This window comes from Chenopodium album, chromosome 12, assembly GCF_948465745.1.
Source record: "Chenopodium album chromosome 12, dcCheAlbu1.1, whole genome shotgun sequence".
Classification (NCBI taxonomy): Eukaryota; Viridiplantae; Streptophyta; class Magnoliopsida; order Caryophyllales; family Amaranthaceae; genus Chenopodium; species Chenopodium album.
The window spans coordinates 52198016-52215607 of record NC_137845.1 but is presented as its reverse complement, the minus strand read 5'-3'; the positions used below and the strand labels follow the sequence as shown (position 1 = coordinate 52215607).

At 34.8% G+C, this 17592-nt stretch overlaps 1 pseudogene; it reads left to right on the top strand.

The window, feature by feature from the left end:
• The first annotated feature begins 1624 nt into the window (after positions 1 to 1624).
• LOC145571330 (L-type lectin-domain containing receptor kinase IX.2-like) lies at positions 1625 to 17395 on the top strand (annotated as a pseudogene).
• Positions 17396 to 17592: the final 197 nt, after the last annotated feature.

Genomic DNA, 17592 nt, shown 5'->3' with positions numbered 1-17592 from the left:
AGAAAGCTTATAAGCTTTTGAATTTAGAAACTAGTACAGTCTTTGTTTCTAGGGATGTTACATTCCATGAAAGGCATTTCCCATTTCATATCTCAAACAAAACACACAAACCAGACTCAGTTTTTCTTCTTGCTGATACAACTTTTTCTTTTGATTTTGACCCTGATATGCCTGATATTTTTGTCTTGCTACCTGAACCAAACACTTCAGAACAGGCAGAAACCCAACAACTTAACCCAGAACCTCAATTTGACCCTAACATCACAAATACACCCCAAATACACATACCTCAACCTAAAAGACAGTCAACTAGATTTACAAAGAAACCAACCAGGATGATTGATTATGTGTGTGCAGTTGATTATGTAACTTCTCATTAGTGTAACTTTGTTGCCTATGATGAGTTTCCTGTTCCTTTCAAGGCTTCAATTGCTCAGGTTTCAAGTGTGACAGAACCAACTACTTATTTTGAAGCAACACAACACTTAGAATGGATAGATGCTATAGATAAAGAGCTTGAAGCTTTGGCTGCTAACAATACATGGGTTGTTATAGACTTGCCTAAGGGTAAGAAAGCTATAGGATGCAAATGGGTATATAAGGTGAAGCTAAAGAAGGATGGCACACTTGAAAAAGGTATAAAGCTAGACTTGTTGCTAAGGGCTTTACTCAGAAATATGGGATGGAATATGATGAGACTTTTTCTCTTGTTGTTAAAATGGAAACAATTAGATGTTTACTAGCCATTGTAGTTGTGAATCAGTGGCCTTTATTTCAATTGGACATCAATAATGCATTTTTACATGGCTCACTTGATGAGGAAGTTTAATGAAGATGCCTCAAGGGATACCAAATCTAGAAAACAAAGTGTGCAGGCTGGTCAAATCCTTGTATGGTTTAAAACAAGCCAGCAGACAGTGGTTTGCTAGGCTAACTTCTGAGCTTAAGATGAAGGGTTTTATTCAGAATAAGAATGATTATTCTCTTTTCATTCTTAAGGAGAAAGATGATATTTGTATTGCTGCAGTTTATGTTGATGACATAATCTTCACTGGTTCAAATCCAGAGGTTTTGATAGATCTGAAGGCTCATCTGCATCAAGTTTTCAACATCAAAGACCTAGGTGAACTGAGTTATTTCCTTGGAATTGAGGTTTCAAGACTGCCTAGTGGGATAATTCTCAGTCAAAGGAAGTTCACAAAGGAATTACTTGAGGGTTGTGCTTTGGAAGTTTCCAAGACTGCAAAGACACCTCTTCTAATCAGTCTGAAGTTCACAACTACTGAAGGTAAATTGTATGGTGATCTAGAACATTATAGATGCTTGGTAGGAAAATTGAACTTTCTCACTTATACCAAGCCTAACATCTCCTTTGATGTTTAAACTCTGAGTTAGTTTATGCACAGTCCAAGGTTACAACATGTCAAAGCTTTACAACACCTTTTAAGGTATATAGCTAGTACAGTTGGTCAAGGCTTATTTCTAGAGGTTGCTAAACAACTGACTGGGCAGCCTGTATTGACAATAGAAGGTCTGTTACTGGATACTTGATGATGCTTGGCAAAAGTCTTATTTCCTGGAAATCTAAAAAGCAATCTACTGTAGTGAGGCTGAATATCGAGCCATGGCTACAGCAGCATCAGAGATTGAATGGCTTGTTAGACTGCTACAAGATCTTGATGTTACAAGTCTCAAACTAGTCAAGTTAAATTGTGACAATCTGTCAGCAATACACTTGAAAAAAAATCCAATTATGCATGAAAGAACTAAGCATATTGAGATTGACTGCCACTTTACTATAGATAAAGTGTTGGAGGGACTTATTGAACTGACATATGTTCAACTGGTGCTCAATTGGCTGACATACTGACAAAGATCCTTCCTGCTCCTCAACTGTCTAAGTTGTTATCCAAGCTAGGTTTGTCTGAGTCATCCACACCCAGCTTGAGGGGGGTATTGATGATCATGTTGACAAGGTTCCTGATTCTATTCCTACAGAGCACAACACCTTTGATTTAGCTCAAAACAACACTACATCATATCCTCATAGGCTGGCACAAGACAGAAGCTGAGTGGCTGTTATGTTGAGCTGGAAACGTCTGGAATGTTATAGAAGTTTCTATTTTCTTTTACAAGTTTTTTATGAGTTTGTTATGAGGTTGTTAGAAGATATTTTTCCTATAGATATTTCTTGTAAAAGAATTCTGTTAGAACTCTTGTATAAATAGCAGAATTGATGAAATATTTTGTAATAAATCAAGTTCATTTTTGAAATCAATAAAACAAACTCTAATTTCTCTCTCTAGAAATTGTTCATACTCCTAAATTTCAGAATCTTATCATAATGATCAAGACAACGTTATATTTTCCTTTCCTACCTTCAACATTTCAAATTGTATAACCGGGGGTGACCTCAAGTGTATTGGAGCCGTCACCCCTGGCGAAGGGTTCTTGAATTTAATCACGGTGTCAAGGAGCTATTCGTCAATATCGGATTTTAATTCAATTGATAGAGTATTGTACAATGTTCTTGTACGAGTTTGGCCAGCTTCATTTTGCACAAGCTTCTCCTTCAAAATATTCACTCAATTTGATCAGGTGTTTTCTGGTGATGGTATGGCTTTTGTTATGGCTCAAGATAATCAACCATCCCCTACTCAAAGCTTTGGCGCTCATCTTGGTCTCCAAGATTCATTACTTTCTGGTTAGTAATTCATAATTTTTCCCATCTCTTTTCTTTTTGTAATTTTGTAATTTTTTTTGGAATATTTTTTTTATTCAAAAAATTGTCAAAAATAGTAAAACATTTGAGTGATCCTCTAATAAAAACAAGACAAACTTTTAATTATTTTAGAATAGTACAACCTTTATGCGATATCTTCTCAAAACTAGTCTTGACTTGTTGTTAACCGGTTTAAAAACCAAAATTTGACATGTGTCACTATTTAATTAGTTTGAGATTATTAAAACTAAACTCATGTCTCTCCTCCCTCTTTACAACTATTCTCTCTCTTCCCTTTCTTCGTCGTGCCACCATGAAGCTACCCTCGTTGCCGCCGTGTAGCTACCATCAACCCTTGAACACCACCTTTGGCCACAACCCGTACCTTGAACACCCTCGTATTCATAGTTGCACACAAATCAATACATTTTTTTATATGAAAAATGAAACACTTACGTTAATTTTTTTGTCAATTTTGAACTTAATTTGAATCCTTAAGGGCTAAATAGCCTAAAATGACCCCTAAAACCTAAACAGATCGGATCATTTTTGGCAAATAAATCGAGGAAAAAAATTGGTGGCAATTGACAAGTTATTAGTATTTTTAAGCTGCAATTGGTAATTTTTTTTTTTGAATGGCTATGATTTGTAAAATGTACGCTTTAAATGGATGCAATTGACAAATTTTTCGTTTATTGTTCAAGTAATAAAAGTTTTTTGATGATAAAGTGGCACGAAAACCCATGTATCCACCTTAGAAATTGATGTTGCTTAATTAACTCTCCTAAATTGATATTAGGAAATTTTAGATTTTAACACCTGACAATAACCCGAAATTGGTTTTTAACACCTCCAAAAAAAAAAAAATTATTTTAACACCATAACATTTTTAAGAAAATTGATTTTACCACCACTTAACAGATTCCGTCCAAGAATCCGTTAAGTGGAGTCCACACTGCCACGTGTCACTTGTTGTTTGGTCAGAAAATTTAAAAAAAAAATCAAAACCCTACACTCCTACAACCACCACCACCACCACATCCACACCCTTTTGCATAGCTTTAACCGGCCGGCAAAAAAACCACCCTCCTCGCCAACCCCGACCACCGCAACCCATCCCCCTCCTCAGCCCCGACCATCGGAGCCCATCTCCCTCCCATTCTGCCACCGTAAACCTTTTTAGCCAAAACCCTAAATTCTAAAACTACCACGGAAATGGCCACGAAAACGGCATGTTATGGCTGAAATCGGCCGATTTTGGGGCTGAGTGGCCTGAACTGGCCGATTTCGGCCATTAATGGTCGAAATTGTGGTCGTTTTTTGGGGAAGGGGGGTTGCGAAATCGGGCTGGTCGGCGTTGTACAGTGATGGCTGCGGTTATGGTAGGGTTACGGTGGGGCTGGGGAGGAGGTGTGCCGGTGATGAGGTGCGGGTGGTGGTGGTGGTGGTGGTTGTTGCGTGGCTCTAGGCTGTGGTGGGTGAGGTCGGAGAACAGGGAGGCGGTGGTGGTGCTGGGGTGGTTGGGTAGCGTTAGGATTTTTTTATTTTTTTTGTTTTTTGACCAACCAACAAGCGACACGTGGCAGTGTGGACCTCATTTAACAGATTCATGGACAGAATCTGTTAAGTGGTGGTAAAATCAAAATTTCGAAAAATTTTATGGTGTTAAAATATATTTTTTTTGGGAGGTGTTAAAAACCATTTTCGGGTTATTGTCAAGTGTTAAAATCTAAAATTTCCTTGATATTATAGATTGATTTATCAGGTCAGTCAAAATTCAAACATTTAGCAATTGAATTTGACGCATTCAAGAACAACGAGTGGGATCCAAATGGTAATCACATTGGAATTAACACAGTAAATGTGTCGAATTCTTTGGTTGCAAAGTCCTTAAATTCATCCAAAATCTATCTCAAAAGTGGCAAAAAAATTAGAGTGAAGATTGAATACAATGGTTCGACAAAAATGCTACAAATATTTGTGGGTTATGAAGGAAGTCCATTACAAAGTTTCATAAATTACAAAATAAAAATCTCAAAGAAAATCTCAAATCAAGTATACTTAGGTTTTACTGCTTCAACTGGTACACTCACTAAGACTCATCAAATACATGATTGGATTTTCACTTCTACAATGTTGCCTTACTACACTGTCAAAGATAATAAGGACATCATATTCGCGAGTGAGTTACCGGTTGTAGGGGCGTTGTTTATATTTGCATTGATTGCAATTCCTGTGTTTCGACGTAGAATGATCAAGAAGAGGGACAGGATTCAGAGAATGGAAGAGCTTGAGAGGCAGTCAGCTGCTGCGGCTCCTACGAAGTTTACATACAAACAACTTGCTAAGGCTACTAAGAATTTTAGCAAGGATAATTTGTTAGGGACTGGTGTTTTTGGAAGTGTTTATAAAGAGAAGACTTTGGATCCTCCTCGGACTATTGCTGTCAAGAAGATTTCATCTACCTCTCAACAAGGTTGGTGTTATTAATTTCCTTGATTTTTCTTCATGCTTAGTTTGTTACTATATTTCTATTTACTCTTTTTCTAGATGAAATCATTACATATTCATATTTGCATAAATTGTTGATATATATTGTTGAGTATACTGTTGAGTCTAGCCCAATAGTAGGCCCAAGCCCATTTCAATAACTGAATTTTGTTATAACAGAATTTATGTTTTTCCAGCTGTATTTTTCTTATTTTGTTATTTTCTTTAGTTGTTGACTATATAAGTCAACAGTAGTCATAATAATAAGTGTGTAATAAATTCTTCAACTAGTTTTTCTCTTTAATTTTTCATTCTCAATTCAATGAAATTACTTCTGCCTTTCTTTCTTTGAGTTTTTCTCTGTTCTTTAATGGTGTTCTTCTGAAGTTTTGACATGGTATCAGAGCAGTGCATTTACGTCCTGGATTTGTTAATTTTTCGATCGAAAAATTCAGCTGGTTCGAATTCTTTCTTTATTCTTTGATAATTTTCTAGAGATTCTTCAAGTTTTTGGATCGAGTATTTGATTGATCCATTAGAAATTGTTTGTTTCTGGAATTCTTTGATTGTGTTGCCTGAGTTGTTGTTGACTATTGGTTATATCGTTTGTTTGAGGAATTGTGGTGATTGATTGATTGAGTTGTTTTTTTGAGGAATTTAATTGTTGATTGAAGATTTGGTTGTTGATTATTTTTTGTAATCACTGAAATTGTTGGTGGAATTGTGAAGTTTGTTGAGATGAATTTTTTAGATTAATAAGAAATTGTTGATTATTTTTTCAAGAATTGCTTGAATTCATCATTTGATATTATTTTAAATGGCCGGAGATCAGATTATGGATTTAAATCAAGATCCTAATACTGTGTACTATATTCATCCTTCTGATAATAATAATCACAAGTTCATAACAGATTTTTTTGATGGAGAGAATTATTCTTTTTGGAAAAGATCTATGGTAATTGGTTTGTCGACCAAAAACAAGCTGTGTTTTGTTGATGGTAGCTTTCAGTTCCTTTGTCTACTGATCCTACCTTTAAGGCATGGGCAAGGTGTAATGATTTGGTGACTGGTTGGATTTTGGGAGTTTTAGGACCAGTGACAAAGAAGAGTGTGTTTTTCTACAAGACAGCAAGAGAAATATTGAAGGATTTGGAGGAAAGGTATGGTTAGGTCTCTTCTACTGAGGTGTATGGAATATAGGAAGAGATCTCTACAGTGCATCAAGGTAATGAAGAGATTGCTGAATTCTTTGCTAAGATAAAAGTTTTGTGGGATCATTTGGATGATGTGAATCCAACACCTGTTTGCACTTGTATTGGGTGTACTTGTAATGTGACTAGAAAGTTCCTCAAGATTCAGCAAGATTATAGGCTTTTACAGTTTCTGATGAAATTGAAGGATGAGTATAGACAGATAAGAAGTAACATACTGATGATGCAACCCTTGCCAACATTGCCTCTAGCATACAGAATGTTATTGCAAGAATAGAAACATAAGCAGATAAGTGAGCAGTCAGCCAATACTACTAAGAGTTTTGCATTTGCAGTAGATATGAGGAAGTATTATGATAACAAATCTTATAATGGTGGAAGATCAGGTGGTTTTCAGAGTCATAACAACTCTCAATCCTACAACAATAGAGGTGGTTTTCAGAATTCCAATAATAAAGGTGGTTTCAAAGTTTCAATAATAGAGAAGATTTTCAGAATTACAATACTGGTGGATATAAGGGTAACAGACCTGTTCTTGTGTGTGATCATCGTAAAATGACTAGTCATTTGATTGATAGATGTTTTAAACTACATGGGTTCCCTAAGAAGTCTGCTAATATGGTGCACACTGATGGTAATGACAATGGGGAGAATAAAGAAGATAGTGTGACATCAACTATCAGCAGAGAACAATATAACAGGTTCTTGAACTATCTGGACAGTTCAAAGGATACTACATCTATCTGCTCAGACAAGCCAACAGAAGACAGAAGATAATGGCCCTAGTTCAAGTGCAGCTTATTGCAGGTAAGTTGTGTCTCTTCTCAACTTTTAGCACTGGTTGGGTTACTGACAGTGATGCAACAGACCACATATGCAGTGATTTGAGAATGTTTTATAGTTGTAGTGTGATGCATTCTGAAGAAAATAGCATTACTATTCCTAATGGAAGAAAAGTCCCAATATCCCATGTAAGTTTTGTTTCCATAGGACAAGGAATAGTGTTGAAACATGTCCTATATGAAGGAATTATGTCTTCGATAAGTGCAATTACTAGATATATCAAGGATCACTATTATGGAGATAATAAGTTCGTTCTTTTGGGTCGTCATTATCTGTTGCTAGACTATGATCAATGATCTTTGGGCTAGTCAAATAGTCCAAAGCCCGCTAGAATGGATCCTATGAGGTCACACACAAGAGTATTGGGTCAAACAAGTTAAAGGCCCATTATTGGGTCTCATGAGTTTATGACATGCTACATTGATTGTTGGGCTAGAATAGTTAGAAGGGCTTATTATGTTTTGGGCTTGATGTGGATTTATTTAGAGATGTGATTTATAAATATAATCCATACCTAGGGTTGTATGACATAACAATTAACAGTTAATTGTGAATCAAGCAACCAAGACCAAAAACCCTAATCCTCTCTCTCTCTCTATTCGACCCTCTCTCTCTCCCCCCTGTCCGTACGGCCCACCTCCTTAGGTGGCGCGTGTGATGGTGTCGTGGGTGGTTTGTGGTGTGCTCGTGACTCACATCTCCGTCAAAGGTTGATTGAAGTGTTCGATCGCAACTAACTAGCATTAGTGGAGGTTTGATCCGTGCTCGTGGACCAAGTAGAGGAATCAGGCTTGGGGTTCTTTATCTCCCTTTGTTCTTGCTCGATCACTTGTGGAATCACGCTTCAAAGGTATTAATTCTAATTCTTTATGTGTTATGCATGATCTTGGGATTAGGTGCTATATGAATATGATTCATGTTTTCCGCATTCGTACCTATAAACTCCTACACTATATGTTCCCGAGTTTCAATTCAACCTCACTTTTGTTCATAAGCTATGCAAAGACCAGCATAATAGGGGGCTGTTGAGAATACAGTTGAGTCTAGCTCAATAGTAGGCCCAAGCCCTATTCAATAACTGAATTCTGTTTTAACATAATTTCTCTTTTTCTAGTTGTATTTTTCTTATTTTGTTGAGAATACAGTTGAGTCTAGCCCAATAGGGGGCTGTACGCATTTTGAGTTTTAATTCTTTGATAGTCCACAATTTTAATTCAATTAGGAGGGAGAATAATTTAATTATGGGTCAATTATTATATTAAATGTGATTTAACTCTTGAAATTGATTAAATGTGATTTAACAATGCTCAAAATAGCCATGAAGAGATCCGAATTTTGCCCTAGATTACTCGAAAATTTCGACCCCCCCAAACCCTAATTTCAAAAATTTCGAAACCCTAACCCTAAATTATGAATTTTGTGTTTTGGTTTTATTTAGTTCGTTTACTATGTAATTAATGATTTTAATCTATTTGATTTTATGATAAATTATGAATTTTTCATAATCAAATTATTTAATTTAAAAGTTACATTGAATTGGGGATTAAAATTCATGAAGAACCCTAATTTTGAAATTGAATATGATTTAATTTTGAAATTAAAAGGACCACATTAAGTTAATTTAATTTTAACAAAAATTTTTTGTTTTAATTAATATCAATAAAAAGGGGGTTTTAGCAGCAGCAAACGCGGCTGGGTGGCGTAGCCACATCGGTTGCCTCTGTAGGTGGTTCGGAGGGAGGGGCGGGGCAGGGCAGCAGCTCGGGTCAGGGGTGCAGCAACAGCAGCACCGTGCAACAGTTGCGCAGCACTGCTGCTGCTACTCTGCGTCGCTGATGTGCAGCGTACACCGTAAGGTGTACGACCACCGTGGCTGGCTTCGGCTGGCCACACCACGGTGGCTGGCGCACGTTTTTCAAAAAAAAATATGTTTTTGAAAGATTTCAAGATAATTACAAATTTATTTTGGGATAAAATCAGTTTTATTTTGGATAAAATCAGTTTTATTATGGGATAAAATCAAATCTTTCAAAAGTTGTTAAGTTTGATATTATCTATATTTAAAATGTTAATTTTGATAATTATCCATAATTAAAGTGGTTAATTTTGGATAAGATTTGTTAGGATATTCTGAGCATATTCCAAAAGCATAATAATTGATTTAAATAATGTGATTATCCCATAATTATTTTTGGATATAATTGATTTAAAATTTTGTGATTGGCTAGTAATTAGGATAGAATTTCCTAACTTTGTTAGGATAATCTTCGAGGATAAATATGATTTATCTTTTAAGATTAAAATAAGATTTGATTCTATCTCATAACTAATTTAAAATATACGATATTTTATTGATGATCATGAATAATATACGATATTATCTAATTGCAGTAATTAACTAATTAAAAAATATGAGATATTTTGTGCCATGTTTCCTTAATTATGATCATTCGATGTTGTAGTTTAGGAAAGCATGATAAGTGATTTATTATGTGGCAATTTTATAATATATGATGTTGTTTATTGCTATATAATGACTAGTATGGCCCAGTAGATTACTAAATACGATCTGCGCATCGTGATGTATTTTTGTAATCTTAGTACGGTCTACGTACCGATAAAGTATTTTTGTAATTTTATTTCATTTTATTTAAGTAGTAGATAGAATAGAGTAAAATTACAGGTTGTAGTTAATCCAAGAAGCCCATGAAGTGAAGGCCCAAAGGAGCAAGTGGATGAGATCCATGATGGTTCAAGTGGGAGCATTTGCTTTATTAGTTTTCTTAGGATTAGGGGCCATGCTATGTCTTGTTTATGCATTCAGTATTTTATGCATGTTAGATTTTATTGATGTTTTTTGATGATGCGCTAGAGTTCACTAAATAATCACAACATAATAAATCTAGGTCCTGGTAATATTGAGGTTGCTTTTCCAATTAAAAACCCAATGAAACCTTCGATATTTGTGATGGGTCATGCCAAAGCTGGGTGTCATATTATATCTTGGGGAAGTTGGGTTAAATCAAGTTTTACAATTTTAATTGGTTATACTCAACAAGGTTACCTAAAGAGTTTAGAACCTTGAAGCAAAGGGTAATAATTAAACATGTGATGGTTAATTATTCAACCAAGAGTTACAAGAGTTGTAATCAGTAAAGAGTTTACTCACCTTGAAAATGTAATGGTTGATGGTAGGGCCAAATTCCGGTCAATTATTGCACAAATAAAAGGTCTTGGAATCATTTAATTCAATAGGGATCAATTAAAATTGAATAAATGCTTTAAAGTTACCAATATTTAATATAGCTTATGGTACTTTAAATTTATTAAACATAATTGAATTTTGCGTTTACTTATAAGTAACATGTCGTTCTAATTTCATTATTATATAATCTCCTCGATTGAAAATAAAGTTGAGAAAAGTTCTCAAAAGTTTAAAAGATAATCCATGAACCTATTTCCAATTTTGCTAAAATCATCTAAAAGACAAGTATAGAAATCCAATAAAATCTCTTATCTTCAATATGATTGAATATAAGAAAGTGATTGGAAATCTCTATGATCAAAAGTTGATCAAGTGACGTTATTCTTCATCCATTTTATATAAGAGTTAAATAGTTGATTAAACTCTAATATGAATAATGATTGAATAAGACTTAGCGAAATCATGAAAAGTGCTTAAAGTAGTTAAGCAAAGCATCATTTTGAACCTAAGAGAAGTGTTCTAAGTGGCTCAAATGGGAAAGGTTTAGGAATATATGAGGATTGCATTAAGAAGTTTTAGGCCAAGAAATGCAAACAAGTTGCTACTTCTCAAACCTAGAACTGCTTACATGCTAAAAGTTGTTATGAACAACAAATGTTTCAAATTAAATGGACCAATTCCAATTGATTAGAAACTACCTCATATAGTTGGAAAGTAAAAGAATGGAAATGTTCCAATTTAAGAAGTATATTATAGAAATTGATTTAGCACATTGCTACTTCTTGGACATAAGATGTCTTGTTTAGATCACTCATTTCACAATGTGGTTGAACTAAAGGAAGAAGTAATGGCTATAGGAGAAATAAATCTACAAGCTTAGAAGCAAATGTTGCTACTTCACAAGTAGAATTCTACAAGTTTGGAAGCAAAAGTTGCAACTTTACAAGTAGAACCTATATTTCACCTCACCTTGTTATTGGCTAGAATTAAATAAATGTTATTCATTCTTGCCATTATCAAAACACCATTCAATGTTAGTAATGACTAAGCATCGAAGATTCAAAAACGTAGAATAAATGTTATTCTATGCTTCATTGAGTCAAAATGTGTTTTGAATTGCTAAATAGGTTTAAAATTCTATATGATAGAAATAATTAAACCATTTCTATATATATAAAAATTGTCTCTAATATGTCAATTAATTTGAATGAAAAATGAACATTGCATGCGGAAGATCCAAAGGGATGGACTTTCAATATCATTGGATTATGTATCCATTAATATATGTAATTATCATTCTAATTTAAAATTTTTTGACAAAGTCACCATTTAGAGGAATGATGATGCGAACTTGAGGTCGAATACATATCAATGTAAGAAAACCAAAGGTTCAAAGACTAGAGACGGACAATGAAACTTCATTTGTGATACGATCACTACTTGTGCTTAGTTGAAGCATAAGAGTGAAAATTTTGAAAAGTTCAAAAGGTTCGGTATGAAGTTCAATATCAACTTGACAAGATAATGATTACATTACAATATGATTGTAATTGTGAAAATTTGAGTCAAGACATTTACTTGGCAATATATTCAAAGTATTGGCGATATGATCGTAATAATGAGAATTAAGCCAAGACCTTGATGAACATCCAAGAGTTGTGAAATCGTTTTACAACAAACTCCGAAAGAAAACCTTATGAAGTGTTTATGAAGGGAGCTATCAATCTATATAAGATATATTTTAATAATGGATGAAAATTACCTATCTTCCAACCATTGTTCAAGGGATATACTTTTAAGATAAGCTACAAAACTAAACAAAGATACATAGGTCAAATCAAAATGTAGTAAAGGTTTCATATGTGATATGGATAAGAAACGTTCTTATAAAGTCTTTCTACAAAGCAAGAAATAAAAGTTGTATTAAATCGTTTAATGCACGATCAATTCCTATACGGAGCACAGGGTACTACTACAAAAACCATACTTAGCACAAAATATTTGTTGCTCAAGTAGGTGCCCTTATGGAAATTGTTCCAAAAGGTCAAGTGGGAGTAGTATAAATCTCAAAAGAGTTCGAGAAAAGCAACAAACAAACATGGTTCAAACCATGGTTGGTTCACCCAATGCTGAATATGCCTCTTCAAAAGGCAAGTGGGAGTATAAGAATCTCAAAAAGTTTGAGAGCCTTGAAAGAGTTCAAGAAAAGTGATTTCGAAAATCTTGAAGAAATTTGAGAAGTAATCGAATCAAAGCAACAATATGAGCATGATTCACCTCATGTTACAAATGACAACGCGTGGTCTTATTAAGTGTAATGGGAATAATAACCATGTGTCGAAGGTAGTACATTCCAAGTGCACATCCTCTGTTGTCGTTTCTCATTAAAACTAAACAAAGTTGTTGTATAAGTTTCAATTGTTGCATAAAACCCACAATGATGACTAGCATATGTAAAACTTAGCCAAAGAAATATTATTTCATATTGACTAAGAGTTCTAAAATATTTATTTTGGAACATGATGATTATGCAAGTAATAAAGATGATTTGACAAGTGATGACTCCAAGTGGTTTAAAAACCAGGAAATCTGAAATAGATTCTTAGTCTGTAATCAAGTGTATGACACTTGAATAATTTGCCTAATTGGGTGAGACCCATTATAAGCAAAACAGACAAGAAAGAAAAATATTTTAACTAAAGCAAAGACTTGTTAAAGGATTCAACAAATTCATAGTATGACTATGATTACAATGAAACCTTTACATTAGTCATGTTGCACAGATCTATTAAAGATATTTTAGTGATTTCTACCTTATGAGATTTGGTAGATGGATTTCAAAGCGTTTTCTTGAAATGTTTCATGAAAGAAGATTTGTATACGATACAATCAAAAGTTTTGAAAATCCAATAATCCTAAGGATGCATAAAATATCCATTAATGGATTGAAGTAAGCATCATGGAGTTAATGTTCTTAAATTTATGAGTTGATCAAATCGTTTGATGTTCTCGTAAAATGAAGAAAAGGTCTTGTGTATACAAGAGGTTTAGTAGAAGCTATACAGTCTTCTTGGTCTAGTATAAAGAGCCATTATTCATTGCTTGAAGAGTCAAGTGGTGGGTAATGCATTTTGTATGAAAAACTAGAAGAGGAAGATGAGTACAGTTGGGATTCAAGATCTATAAAGATAGGTTTTGAAGTATGTTTGAGCTTAGTTAAAAAGCTTATATTGATAAGATTCTTATAAGGTTCAACATTATATTGAAAGGAGTTTCAATCCCATTTAACATGGCACATTGCTTAATGATTCAATACTTTGAGAAAGGTTGATGAAATTAAGGTTTTGAGTGATGCTCCTTATGCATTTTGCAAAGGATGCATCATGCATGTCATGGACTATACTCGTCTATTTAATTCACATGTTTTAAAGTACTAGTGATGATAGATTTCAATCGAAATCCAATGTGATGTTGGAATATGAACTAGAAATTCCTAAGTTCCTTGCGAAAGGGGCAAAGGAAAATTCTTAGTGTATGGAGGTGAATGTTATTATAAAATTTAGAAATTGCAAAATTCATGTTTATGAGAATGTCTCATGAACTCTACTTACTAAACCCCTTCCATGACCAAGGTATGAGAGTCATACTAAGATTCTTGGATTGAAGCAAGTTATGTAATTTAGGTTGTGTATGTTTGAAAAAACATATTACATAAGTAATACATTAACTTGCAGAATTATGTTTATCAATTGAAACAAAGTTTCAATCTTATTTAATTATGGTTTTTTAATATTAAATAAAATGTCCAAAATAATTATAGATTGATAGGCTCATCAGGTTAATTTATTTAAATAACCTGGTGAATGAAACCCCACAGGTGAACTAAATTCATATATTATTTAAGTTCCTAGTTCGGAATCATTAACTAGACATAAATGATTTCAATAAATGGACTAGCACGTAAGATTGATTGGATAGTGCAGTTTCATGGGCTATAGGAGCGTAGTGAAGCTCGGTCAATCATATGGATATGCATGAATGATGCATGATCGAACTATAGACCTACTTTGAAGTTCAAGTATAGAACTTCCGGATATATTAGTGGATTCCTTTGACATGAGTGGAACACTGATTCTGTTCAATGATCGATTTACCTGTGGTACACTCAAACGTCTTCCCGTAACTGGAGATTATAAAGTGTGTTTCCCGGTTACTTCATGAGTAGAGTGGGAGCTTTAGTTGCCACAAAATTGGATTGAGTCTACCTATGTAATTAGGAATGTGTCTTGGCCCCTTGAAGAGGGAAAATTCAGAAAATGCATGGCCGTGCTCAAATGGATTACATAGTAATAATTTGTTTTGTAATTCCAACTCAGTTTTCTAGAAAAGATTTGTAGATTAATATGATCACGACATGAGATGCAATAATATTATCAAATTGACACACATTGACTAAAGGAATTTGAATATTGCGCACTTGTCTCAGACAAGTGGGAGATTGAAGGAATTATGTCTTCGATAAGTGCAATTACTAGATATATAAAGGATCACTATTATGGAGATAATAAGTTCGTTCTTTTGGGTCGTCATTATCTGTTGCTAGACTATAATCAATGATCTTTGGGCTAGTCAAATAGTCCAAAGCCCGCTAGAATGGATCCTATGAGGTCACACACAAGAGTATTGGGTCAAACAAGTTAAAGGCCCATTATTGGGTCTCATGAGTTTATGACATGCTACATTGATTGTTGGGCTAGAATAGTTAGAAGGGCTTAATATTTTTTGGGCTTGATGTGGATTTATTTAGAGATGTGATCTATAAATATAATCCATACCTAGGGTTGTATGACATAACAATTAACAGTTAATTGTGAATCAAGCAGCCAAGACCAAAAACCCTAATCCTCTCTCTCTCTCTATTCGGCCCTCTCTCTCTCCCCCATGTCCGTACGGCCCACCTCCTTGGGTGGCGCGTGTGGTGGTGTCGTGGGTGGTTTGTGGTGTGCTCGTGACTCACATCTCCGTCAAAGGTTGATTGAAGTGTTCGATCACAACTAACTAGCATTAGTGGAAGTTTGATCCGTGCTCGTGGACCAAGTAGAGGAATCACGCTTGGGGTTCTTTATCTCCCTTTGTTCTTGCTCGATCACTTGTGGAATCACGCTTCAAAGGTATTAATTCTAATTCTTTATGTGTTATGCATGATCTTGGGATTAGGGGCTATATGAATATGATTCATGTTTTCCGCATTCGTACCTATAAACTCCTACACTATATGTTCCCGAGTTTCAATTCAACCTCATTTTTGTTCATAAGCTATGCAAAGACCAGCATAATAGGGGGCTGTTGAGAATACGGTTGAGTCTAGCCCAATAGTAAGCCCAAGCCCAATTCAATAACTGAATTCTGTTTTAACAGAATTTCTCTTTTTCCAGCTGTATTTTTCTTATTTTGTTATTTCTTTTAGTTGTTGACTATAAAAGTCAACAGTAGTCATAATAATAAGTGTGTAATAAATTTTTCAACTACTTTCTCTTTGTAATTTTTCATTCTCAATTCAATGAAATTACTTCTGCCTTTCTTTCTCTGATTTTTCTCTGTTCTTCAATGGGTGTTCTTCTGAAGTTTTGACATATATATTTTGTGGTACATAAATACATATATATGTGTTAGAAAGTAATACTAAACTAACATTGGTGTAAATTGTTTGGTGGTATATATGGTAGTAGGCAGGGGTGGTTCTGAGCATGTGTAGGGTGGTCGATCGCATAGGGTCCCTAAGTGAAACTACTATAAAAGGGCCTTGATTTTTGAAATTAGTAGCATATTTTCCTCAACAAAATGATTTTAGGGCTCAGTTTAACAACATTGTACCGAGCCACTTTCAGTGTTAGCATTTGTAGCCCAGCCTCTGGTAGTAGGATATGTGTTTTTTTACAATCAATAAGGTCACGAGTTCAAATTTAGGCTCCGTCCCTGCCTATCTGAAGCTTGTCTTGCAAAGTTGATTGACTAATTAAGGCTGTTTTATTATCTTGCTTGACCAAGTGAGAGAGAATATATAGTAGAGATATGTACAATTGGGCGCCTAAGGCATAGGAACATATTGCAGCTCCAAGGATGGAGTCATGAAAACGACAGTCTTCTTCTAGTATATGACTACATGGCTAATAAGAGCCTCAACGAATTGAATTCCTCTCAGGGCGAAAGTTCTTGGACTGGAAAACAAGGCACAAAGTAATTACTGGCTTAGCATTAGCATTGTTGTACCTCCATGAAGAATATGGTGATTCGGTAGTGCATAGAGATGTGAAGCCTAGCAATATCATGCTGGATGAAAAGTTCAACCCACATCTTGGTGATTTTGGGCTTGCTAGCTAGGTTGCTAAAGAACACAACGGGAGTCACCACAATGGTGGCGGGAATCCTTGGGTATATGGCCCCTGAGGTAAGCTATACCGGGAAGGCAACAACTGATTCAGATGTGTATAGCTTTGGCGTAGTTGCATTGGAGATAGTGTGTGGGAAGAGGTTTAGTGACCTCCTAGGCGAAAGTTGCTTGGTGGATCAAGCATGGGATATGTATGCAAAGGGTGCATTGGTAGAGTGTGTGGATCCTAAGCTAAATAAGGAGTTTAACAAGGAGGAAGCTCTTAGGGTTTTAAGTGTAGCACTAGCATGCTTGCATTTGGAATCGAACTTGAGACCAAAATGTGAAAAATGGTGAGGGTTTTGCTAAATTCAGATGAACCTCTAATAGAACTCCCTAGTATTCGTCCTAAAGGATTGTATGTGTCTCTTTATGGATTTTCAATTCACCTACTATGACTAGTCCTAGTGATAGTACTCCTTTATTCTCATGGCCTGATTACCCTTCTTCATTCTAGAGCCAATAACTTGCCAGATCAATCTTTGACACGTTAACAACTACTACGTAGGTTAATACTCTATTTTTTATTTTCTTTGAAATAAAGCTCTAGGTTAATACTCTATATATATCAAAGTAGTTTAATCTTCGAGAAGTTCGTTATTGTTATACATAATGTTTTATGGGGAATTCTTAATGGTCTCTGACCTCTCTGTTTTTGCTTATTTATTTCCATTGATAGCCATTTTTTATT